The sequence below is a fragment of the Equus quagga genome, chromosome 12 (assembly GCF_021613505.1).
Source record: "Equus quagga isolate Etosha38 chromosome 12, UCLA_HA_Equagga_1.0, whole genome shotgun sequence".
Taxonomy (NCBI): Eukaryota; Metazoa; Chordata; class Mammalia; order Perissodactyla; family Equidae; genus Equus; species Equus quagga.
The window spans coordinates 55272341-55284116 of record NC_060278.1 but is presented as its reverse complement, the minus strand read 5'-3'; positions in this window follow the sequence as shown (position 1 = coordinate 55284116).

Sequence of the window (11776 nt, the reverse complement as noted above, 5' to 3'; positions counted from 1 at the left end):
ACTAATATCACAGATACTTTAAAAATATATGGAAATGTGTTACACATTTAAAAATGATATTTGCATAGTATGTATTTTTATTCACACCTGTTGAATTCTCAGGATTATATTTGTGAGGTTCATTTTTGCTGATGTCTGGCTCTATTTCATTAATTTCACTGGAGATTTAGGTCATTTTAAGTTTTGACATTAAAAAACAAAGCTCCATTAAACATTGCCTTGTGCCTCATTGGACACAGTGTGAGAGTTTCTCCAGGGTAAATAACTGGGGTAGAATTGGTGAGGAGTAGGCTATATGTATCCTTAATTTTGTGTGATATTGCCAAATTGATATTAAAATTGTTTTGGCAGATTTGCACTCCCACCAGCCTGCAGACATTTCCTTTGTTCCACGTTCTCAGCAGCAACTGATATTTTCAGACTCGCTTTTTTCAATATGAGGCCACATAGATTTTTTGACATATATTGATTTCTGCCAGTTGCTATTTCTACAGGGCACTTCACACTCACCTAAAAGGAAGCATTTTATTTGGAGCTTTTCTTTCCCTGAGAAGCAAAGATTAACCATTTTAAAGGTATGAAAGAATTAGACAAAAGGTTAAAAAGGGTCAACATATAAACTGTAGGGGAGGAAAAACTATCCCTCTACCCTCTGGGCTCTTCTGGCTGGTGTAAGAATTAAATTGACATGAGACAGAATAACAGGAGAAAATCAAACAAGCTTAACAACATGTATGTGTGGGAGAAACTCAGGAAAAGTAACTCCCCAAAATGGCAGAAACCACCACCTTAAATACCATCTTTAGCTAAAGACAAAGGAGGATGTTGGGGGTAGTGGTTTGGGACTTCAAAGGGGAGGAAGGCAATACACATGGAGATGGGAAAGCTAATGTTTGGTAAACAAATGTTTGCCATGCCTTGCAAAGACAATGAGACATGGAGGGGACTTTGAGACAACAGGCTTTGCTAGGTTCCTCCTTGTCTACCACACCTAGTTCATACTATACTATGGTCATCTAAGGTGAGAGCTTCTTCCTGGAACAGGCCTTTTATCTTAAATTCTTTAAGGCAGTTAAGGGGAAGGTCAAAGTTTCTTCCTGAGTCTTTTGTTCTTAAAACTAATCAAGTCAAAGAGACACATTTTGGGGTAGCAAATTCTGCTCCCCCACAGAACATATAACCCTACTAGAGGCAATCTTTTAAAGAGAGCCTACTTTATAAACTTAAAAAGGAGCTAAAGAAAATATTCAATGTCTAGGTATTATTAGGGGGTGTCTGAGGAGCAACACCAGCTTGCTACCAAGTCACCTGTCAGACAGATTCCTGTTCACTGTCATCTAGTCCACCACTGAATGAATAAGAATAAATTGAGAATTTTATTTTTATATAAGTGGGGGAAGTCCCTCTCTTTTTAAATTTTTTTTTTAAAGACCTTTATGTCTGTTTTTCATGGTGATTCACCAACATCCCAGGAAAAGTGTGCATTGAATTTGAGTTGTCAAGTATAAAGGGCAAACTCACTGAAAGCAAGAAAACTTGCACCACGTCAGCAGCTTGTATTGTCATTGTTTATGATAGTTTACCATTTTTCTTCTTGAGAGATCATTAAACCATCAAAAATACCTATCATTTAGTAACTCATTTCCTAGAAATGCATCATTAATATAAACTTGATTTCCCTTTGTACATTAGAAGCAATTATGGATTCTATATTTTTCTGACATATGTATCAAGATATCTTCTTATGAATATACTTTCTTACTAAAACTTAAAAATACCATTCCTTTAAGGAATAATTAAAACTATGTCTTTATCAAATAGGTGAAAACACAAGAAACAACATGCAACTATCACTCTAATCCCACTATTTTGTATAAATTTCACTTGGATCCTCAAAAAAGTATCTACACTAATGCACACAATTTAAAAAAATAAATGACATATAATCACATATTTAATCAATTTTCAAATGAGGAATAATAAATTCTTGAACCATCATTTCTCTAACACTAGCTTCGTTTCATTTTGCTATCTATGAGAAGTTTTATTTTTCCTTTTAAGGGGATAAAATATTGCTAATTTATGTCCATATGGCATCCAGTGGGTAAATTACTGACTTGGATTTTTTAGATTGCACCATGAGATATCTGTGATGAGACCTGATGATATAAGAAATTAAGGTATCTCAAATTCAAAATATTGAGCCTCCCTAAAAAGTAATATGAGAGTACAAGTTAAAAGTTAAGTATATTTAAGGTGATTTGTAGTTGTAAAGAAAAATTTATTGGGAATCTAGGAATTTCTGAACAGAATTAAGTATAATAAATCACAAAAGAAGCTATTTAAGAGTGGAGATTCTTTCTTGTAGTTTATCAGATTCAAGTAAACCCAGGTAACTGAGTGTCAAAATAAAGAAATACAGCAAAAATATCCTTCTCAAGATAAAGGACTCATGGACAGTTTGAAAGCAAGTAAATATGATGCTTGAAAGCTATCCATGCTTACTAAAATCTTCACTTTTATCATAAAGGCAATCATTGTATCACTGTTGATAGAACTATTCTGAGGAAATTGCATATGCCCCTTTCACACATGAAATGTCTCAGTCACTGAATGTTACTGATATTTACTTGTCCGTGGCTGGGCATTTCATTTGTGACCTTGAGAAATAAAATAAGAAATAGGCACTGCTTGTCATCCAGAGAGCAAAGTGCTATGACCAATCAAATCACTGTTAAACTATGGCTTGAATCAAGTTAGTAGTGTTTGTGGTGCAGCATATTTGATTAAGGGAGCTATGCTTCCCAGTATTTGGTCTCTATATGAGCAATGTATTGGGGGTACTTATGAAAATATTAATTTTAATAAATTGACAGATTTTCACAATTCTTATAATTTTTCATTTGCAATGTTCTAGGATGCATTTCCAATGTCATTGGTGAGATTTGTGGAGGAATCTCAATTTGCTGACAAATAATTTTGTTTTAGAATGTGATGGAGAGTTATTCACTTCAAAATAGAAATTTGTTAAAAATAAATAAGTTAAAGAAAAACCAAGAACTTGACTTGTAGTATGAGGAAATTAAAATAGCAGATTATCTCTGAGTGATTGTAATTCAAAGACGGGCATCATCATAATCTAAACACGCATACACACACACACCCATGGCTACACTTGAACAAAACACAAGACATGATTTGACATGAAATAAAATTACATGTATTGAAAACATGTATATTGCAACCTGACAGAAGAAAAGTATTTCTCCTCAGAAAACTGTCACTTCAAACATGTTATTTATGTACATATTAAACAAAGCTCTCCTTTTCATGTTAGCTGTTATAATTGGAGCATTTAAGAACATTTTAGCACTTTAGACACCCCCTCATTATTTTTTTCACTTTTATTCTGAAATAATTTTACACTTGCAAGAAGTTGCAAAATAGCACAGAGTTCCCACGTTTCCTCCATCCAGCATTTCTGAAGTCCTGATGATAAAGTTCAAATGAACAATTTTGTTCTTTTCCTTTTGGAGAATTATGCATGGATTAATGAGATAGTAACGAAATTTGTTTTCAAATGATTCCAGGGAGCCTCTCTGTGTCAGATTATACCAGAGCAAAGCAGAGAGAATCAGTTGGAAATTATAACTTCAGGGCCAGGAGCATCTGTACAATGCTTATCCAGTTACTTTGATCTCTGTTGGTGAGATAGTTTTGGCACAGTTATATACTTACTGTCTCTTATTTTGGCCTTAAAAAATTTCCCAAAGTAGTTGTTTGGTGATAACACTTTGCCATCTGCAATGACTGGCTCATATTCCCTTTCCCACGCAGGAGTCTAGCCTAAGACCCTCTAGAACAGAGAAGAAAAATCCAGTACAGGAATTTTTCAACTAACTAATTGTAAATATATTTTTCAAATCTCAAGCTTTGCGTAACTAATTTACATAGCAAAATTTAATCTTCCCTTGTAGGAAGTGATGTATTCCTCTGCACACCCTAGCAAAGAATTAATCATTAATTCTGAATAGTTATATTTATTACTCACTTTTATGTTAATTATTTTTTCTTATTTTTAACTTCAATTTAAAAACATTTATGCACCATAATTTACTTTGTAGATATTGTGCTACATTTGGAAGTGTAAAACTAAATGACAATGATTTTACCTATTATGAGCTTATAATTAAATGGAGTGATTTGGCCCTCAAGGATATATGGTTTGTCATTACAGGGAACTACGTTGAAATATCCTCAGTAATTGGAAAGTGGTGGAAATTATACTGCTTCCTTAGAGTAAATATTATAAAATCAACACATTGGTAATAAGAACAGGATGTGGCAAAGTCCCCCTACATAACTGCATTCTGACTAAATTTATTAGCATAGATAAAAATAAAATGCAAGAAGGGGCTGGACCAGTGGCATAACGGTCGAGTTCACGTGCTTGGTTTTAGTGGCCCGGGGTTCGCTGGTTCGGATCCCAGGTGCAGACCTTCACACTGCTTATCAAGCCATGCTGTGGCAGGTGTCCCACATATTAAATAGAGGAACATGGGCACGGATGTTAGCTCAGAGCCAGTCTTCCTCAGCAAAAAGAGGAGGATTGGCAGCGGATGTTAGCTCAGGACTAATCTTCCTCAAATACATAAATAAATAAAATTGCAAGGATCAAACAAGGATTATCAAACAGGACAACACCGAAAAAATGTTTATTCACTATGCAAACTCTCAGAGCTCATCCTCTGGCTACTTAGAGGCGGATACACTCCAGTCCAAGGACCAACCAGCCTAGTTCCACAGTCATCTGCTCTCCTGTAATGGACGTAGATGCATAGAACCCTTCCATTTTTGATATCATCTAACCAACTCAAAACTCTGATTATAATAATTTTAATATATGACGTGTTGAAAATTTCTAGCTTCTAATAATTTCTAAACTGGCAATATGAGCTTGTAGGCTTTCAACAGCTATGTTACTCTTGGCAAACTAAATATGTAATTTTTAAAAAATGAATAGACAATTTTTAAAGCAGTTTAAGTTACAGAAAGTTACCATATAGTACCTCTCCCCCCTCACAATTTTCCCTATTTTTAGCACCGTTCAGTAGTGTGGTACATGTATTAGATTTGGTGAACCAATACTGATGTACTATCATTAACTGAAGTCCATAGTTTCCATTATGCTTTACTTTTGGTGTTGAACAGCTCTTACTGTGAAGAGATCATAGAGAATTGATGGTGATATTTATTTCAACTCTATCTTTAGTGATTTTTTTGCCTGCTGGATCTGACTATTTCTAGTAAAAGGGTGTTGAATTCTCCAACTATAATAGTGGATTTATCTATTTCTCCTTGCTGATCGATCAGTTTTTGCCTCTCATATTTTGACACTTTATTATTAGGTAGATACATATTCAGGATTGTTGCCTTTGTGTAGAATTGACCCCTTTATCATTGTGCAATGCCTCTCTTTATCCCTGATAACATTCCTTGCGCTGAAGCCTGCTTTGATTCAAATTAATGTGGTTACTCCCCCTTTCTTTGATCAATGTTAGCAAGGTATATTTTTCTCCATCTTTTACTTTTAAACTATCTGTGTCTTTATATTTAAAGAGTGTTTCTCATAGAAAATATAGTTAGGTCTTGCTTTTATCCATTCTGATAGTCTCTGTCTTTTAATTGGCGTATTTAGACCACTTGCATTTAAAGTGATTACTGATATAATTGTATTAACATCTACCATATTTGTAACCTTCTCTTATTTGTTACCCTAGTTCCTTGCTTTTTTCTAATTCCACTTTTTATACCTTCTTTGATTTTAATTGTTTTTGTATGATCCTATTTTCTCTTCTCTCTTTGTATATCAATTATCTTTCTTTTAAATTGGCTGTTGCTGTAATGTTTGCAATATAGACCTACGGCTAATCTAAATCCATTTTCAGTTAATGCTATACTGCTTATGTGTAGTGCAGATACCATAAGACAGAGTGTTCCTAATTCTTCTTTTCTACCTCTTATAAAATTATTGTCTTTCACTTTAGTTATCCATAACCTGTGATAATCTAATATATCGTTGTTATTATTATCTTGAGCAACCAGTTATCTGTTAAATCAATCAACAATAAGAAAATGAAATATTTTCTTTTACCTTCATTTCTTTACATAAATCCAAGGTTCTGGCCTTTATCATTTTTTTCTGGGAATTTATTTTTAACATTTCTTGCAAGACAGGTCTACTGGTGACGAATGCTCTCAGTTTTTATTTGTCTCGGAGAGTCTTTATTTCTTCTTCACTTTGAAGGATAACTTTTCAAGATATGCAATATACAATTCTAGTTTTATTTTTCTTTCTGTACTTTAAATATTTCACTCCATACTCTTCTTGCTTCCATGATTTCTGAAGAGAAGTCTGATATAATTCTTATCCTTAAATCTCTTTCCTAGGGTATTTTTCTCCTGCTCTGGGTTTTTTCATTATTTTCTTTGTTTTTGGTTTTCTGCAGTTTGAATACGAAATTTCTAGGTAAAGGTTTTTTGATGTTTATCCTGATTTATCTGAACTTCCTGGATGTGTGGTTTGGTGTCTGTCATTGACTTTGAAAAACTCTTAGCCAGTATTACTTCAAATACTCCTTCTGTTCCTTTCTCTCTTTCTTCTCTTTCTGGTATTCTCAGTATGCACATATTAGACCTTTTGTAATTGTCCCACAGTTTTTGAATACTCTGTTCTGTCTTTTTGCTTTTTGCTTTTCAGTTGGGAACTTTCTATTGCTGTATCTTCATGCTCACTGATGCTTTCCTTAGCAGCGTCCATCTACTGATGAGCTCATCAAAGGCATTCTACGTTTCTCTTGCTGTGTTTTTGATTTCTAGTATTTCCTTTAGACCCCTTCTTTGAGTTTCCATCTCTCTCTGCCCTCATTACCCATCTGATATTACATGTTTTCCACTTTTTTCCATTGGAGTCTTTAGCAAATTAATCATAATTATTTTAAATTTCTGGTGTGATAATTCCAAAATCTCTTCTATATCTGACTATGATGCTTCCATTGTCTCTTCTGATGTGGTTGGTTTATTTTTTCCTGATAGCTTACATTGTAATGTTTTGCTGAAAGCAGGATATGATGTATTGAGAAAAAGGAATGGAAGTAAATAGGTCTTTATTGTGAGGTTCTATGTTTATTTGATTATGAGTCAGGCTGTGTTTACTGTTTGTAGCTGTAACTGTTGGAGGCTAAAATTTCCCCTAGTTTCCTTGTTTTTGTCTCACCTATTGTCTTTCGGTTTCCCTAGTGACTCCTTTCTAGAATCTGAGCCTTCAAGTTCTTTCTGTTGTAATAATCCTTTATTGCATGGAAGCCTTATTGATGTGGTAAAGTGTGAGAGGGGACAGGCATTCTATAAGCTGATCGGAACTCAGCTTTAAGGGGGTCTGTGCTCCTGGGCTGAAACTTTCACAAGTGCTTCTAAGCATTTTTTTTTAACCCACTTACGTGGACCAGGAATGCTAAAGGTGGCTGGAGTGGGAAACTTAACTTCCCCCACATTAGTTAGGCTCTAGTAAAATATTTTACTTGAGGGCGGGACTTTGTTAAGGAGAATAGAACATTTTTGGCATATTTCAAAATGGTTACTTTTCACCCACTCTGTTGGAAGAATGAGAGTCTTCCCTCTGACCTTTATCCTGAGAAATTGGTGAGGTCTATGGAGGTAAAACTCTCTCAAACTACTCCAGGATAATTCTCCAGTAATTAATCAATTACCGTTTAAGTTTTCTCATCAGTTACTGGCTTTAACAGTGGTTTCTACTCCCAGAAAGTAATGATTCTCTGTATTTTCCTGTGTCCCCTGTTTTCAGGGTAACGGTTGCCATGTGACTTCAGTTCTTTGATCCATCTAAAAAGAGTCATTGATTTTTGGTGTTCAACTTTTTTGTTGTCATGTAGACAGGCCTGATGATTTCCAAGCTTTGCACATGTTGGACCAGAAACCAGAAAAGGGATAGTTTTAAAAATTTTGGCACACAAAAAAACATTTCTACTATCTTGACATTTTCTTCCTTCTTTGTTTTCCTTTATCTGATGCCCATGCATATATTCAGCATTTATTTTTATATTGATGCAAACTTTTCCTTAATTCTAAATTCCAAAGTCTTGAAGAGGCCAAGTCTGAAAATGCAAACTTGTGGAGATATCAGGTATATTTTTATCTGAACATTAGAATATTTATGGGCTCAAAGCAAATAAGCCATTTCAGTCAATTTTTTCTTGTTCCTTTCCTTCTTTCTCTGCCTCAGTACATTATTTACTAATTTCCTTCCTAAAATTCCATCATTGTCAATTACATCTGTTGCTACAAATGGAAATTAAAAATGGAAAAATAGAAACAAATATAATCATGGTACACTAGAATATTCTTTTTAAACTCCCACAACCATATTACAGCAACGAACATATGCATTGCTAAAAACTAGGATTTAATTATCTCAACGCATACAGTTTACTTTAATTCCTGACTTCTGCTTCAAGAAACAGCCACTTTTCATAAACAAACTATAAAATTCTGCACTTGTTTGTTCATTCCTGAATAGTGTAAAATAAATTCAGTGAATGTCTAAATAAGGAAATGTTAGCTACACTGTTGGACAAGATCATTTGCTGAAGAATATGAAAAAACTAATTTATCTTTCAAGTTTCATATCAAAACCAGTAACCCAACGAACTTCCCTTGATTTATTTCCAAATGTCCTTAACCTGTTTCTCTTTTCAATTCCACTAGCATTATGTCTGTGACTGCAGACATTTACTAAAAGTACGTGTATCTTACCCTCCCTAGTATAATGTTATCTTCCTGAATAAAGTAATTGTCTATTACTTTCTATCACTCTGGCAGGATTATAATTTTGTGAACAGAGTAAATATTTGGCTATATTAGTAAGTCTGTGCTCCCCAAGTGTTTACCCAAATGAGTCATACTCCATTTTTCTCTCAGGATGGAATTGTCAAGGGGAATAAATGGTGAACACATATGTGCATAGTCTCTCATTCTCATTCTAAGATGCTCTCTTTCTTTGGTTTCATTCATTTTGTGATGCTTTGAGCTTTTTGTGTTTCTATATTTTTGGCTACTTTCACTAACATATGGAACCTCATCCTCAGCCACTCTTCCAACATGTGAACACCAGGTGACAGTAACCCAGACAAAATTAAACTAGTCATTGGACAGCACACATCTCTCTTTCTTTGTGGATCCATTTCTGCTTACGGACACTGGCAAGTTTATATTTGTTCACCCTTAAAATGAGCAACAGTTGTAAAATCTAGGGTAAATTATTGAGCAGGGCAATTTAGAGTGGAGGGGTCGGGGAATACAAAGTCCAGGCCTAACATCTAGCTTTCATCTAAGCCTATTTATTCTTAAGAAAGATGGGGAAAATAGTCTTATATGAGATTTATACTAATTAACATAATTTATACTTGCTTCTGGGGCAAAGAGCTCAGTCAATACATGACTTTTCCTCATTTACGCATATACATCCTTGAAGGAATTCTTAGAAAAGGAACTTGTCCTAAATCCAAAACCATTTTAATATATCTCAATGCCACACTTTAATAACACCTTAGTATAGCATCATTTGCAGCAGTCAGTATTGTTTTAGAATAATGGACAAAACAGCTCATTGGTAAACGGCACTGAAAGGGCAGGAAATGGAAGGAGAAATCTAGGCTTTGGTGAAACCCCTTAAAGTTTATCAGGGAAAAACTAATATTACTAGAAGAGGGTTCAGTAAAGAGTCAAGAAAATCTTTTTCAGTCTTCAAATTGCAAATATAGAAAGTTCCATGAGGATTTAGGGCATAAGTGGCATTTTCTTCTTTGTCTTTGAACTTTTATAGGTGGTATTACATTATTTGATAATATTTTGTTTCTTTTTCTCTCTCTCTTAAAATGCATCCTGGGTCAAGAAGAAAATAACGTCAATAACTTTATCTGAATACTTGCTTGTCCCTATACACATGTGGCAAATTATCTCCAAACATAGGTTCTGAAGTTGACTCTGGTGTATTAATTAGATTAGCCTTGATCATGGCTGCAGATTTGCAGAATAGAATTGTGGTCCAAATTATCACTAATCAACAAGGCTGTTTTGGCCCCGTATTTCATTTGATTTGCAGTTCTATCACTCTGCAATGCTTCCTCTTCTGTACTCCAATTATTAATATCTCACATACTTAGCCATTCTACAAATATTTATTGAGAGCTAAATACATGTCATATAACGTTTGAAGAGATGAAGATACAGCAAGTGGAAGAAACATTAAAAATTCCTGCGTGTTTGGGACCTTCCTTTTATTGGATGATGCAGTCATTATAAAGCCAAAGAAAAGCCAAAGCTTCCCAACAATTATACACGCCCCCCCAAGCAAACACATGCACACATACACACACACACAACACACCAGGGAATCTCACCTGTTGTTGGTGGAATAATGTCCTCCAATCTCCCCACAGATTTCTGTGTCCTAATCTCTGGCCCATGTGAATATGTTAGGTTACACAATAAATTAGAATTAAGGTTGGGATGGAATTTTAAGTTCACCAATAAGCTGACCTTGAGATGGTGAAACTATCCTAGATTGACCAGAGGCCCAAGGTAACCACAAGGTTCCTTATAAATGGTAGAGGGATGAGGCCGGCTCCATGGCTGAGTGGTTAAGTTCACGGCTCCACTACGGCAGCCCAGGGTTCGGATCCTGGGCGCAGACATGGCACCACTCGTCAGGCCACATTGAGGCGGTGTCCCACATCCCACAACTAGAAGGACCTGCAACTAAGATATACAGCTATGTACGGGGGGTTTGGGGAAATAAAGCAGAAAAAAAAAAAAAAAGATTGGCAACAGTTGTTGGCTCAGTGCCAATCTTTAAAATAAATAAAATGATAGAGGGAGGCATGAGAGAGTACCAGAGATAGGACAATGTAAGAGGAATTCGCACTGATGTTGTTGGGCTCGAAGGTGGACAAATGGGGCCACGAGTCAAAGAAGGCAGGTGACACCTAGAAGCTGAAAGAGGCGAGGAAACAGATTTTCCCTTTGAAGCTCCAGAAGGAACGCAGCCCTGCTAACACCTTTAATTTTATGTCAGTGGAAAATAGTTCGTACTTCTGACCTCCCGAAATGTAAGATGATAACTCTGTCTTGCTTTAGGCCAATAAGCGTGTGGTAATTTGTTACAGTGTGGATAGGAAACCAGTTTGTCTTTAGCACGTCGAGTCCTTTCTGAGTCCCAGCAGCCCCTGTACAGCAGAGCTGAGCCCTGCTTGGTCTTTTTTGCACCATCCTCTTCTGTCACCACACCAGACAGTGCTCTGCTGCTATTCTCAGGGTTTTCATGGCCAATTTTTTCAGAAGTGGGTGGTCAGGTCCTTCTTCCTAGGCTGTCTTAGTCTGGAAGCTCCAGTGAAACCTGTCCACCACGGGTAACCCTGCTGATATTTGAAATCCTAGCGTCATAGCCTTCAGCATCACAGCAACATGCAGCCACCACAGGATGACAACCACAGATGGGTGGTGAGGTCCCCTGACCAGGACAGGGACCCTGGCCGCCATGGTGAGAGCGCTGGATCTTAACCACTAGACCACAAGGGCTCTCTGGGAAACTAATACATGAGATAAAAAGCTATTATTTCTCATTTTATATGATTTCTTAAGCAAGCAAAGGATGTGTTAAGATGTTAAGAGCTCAGGACTCTGACCAACAATGATGATT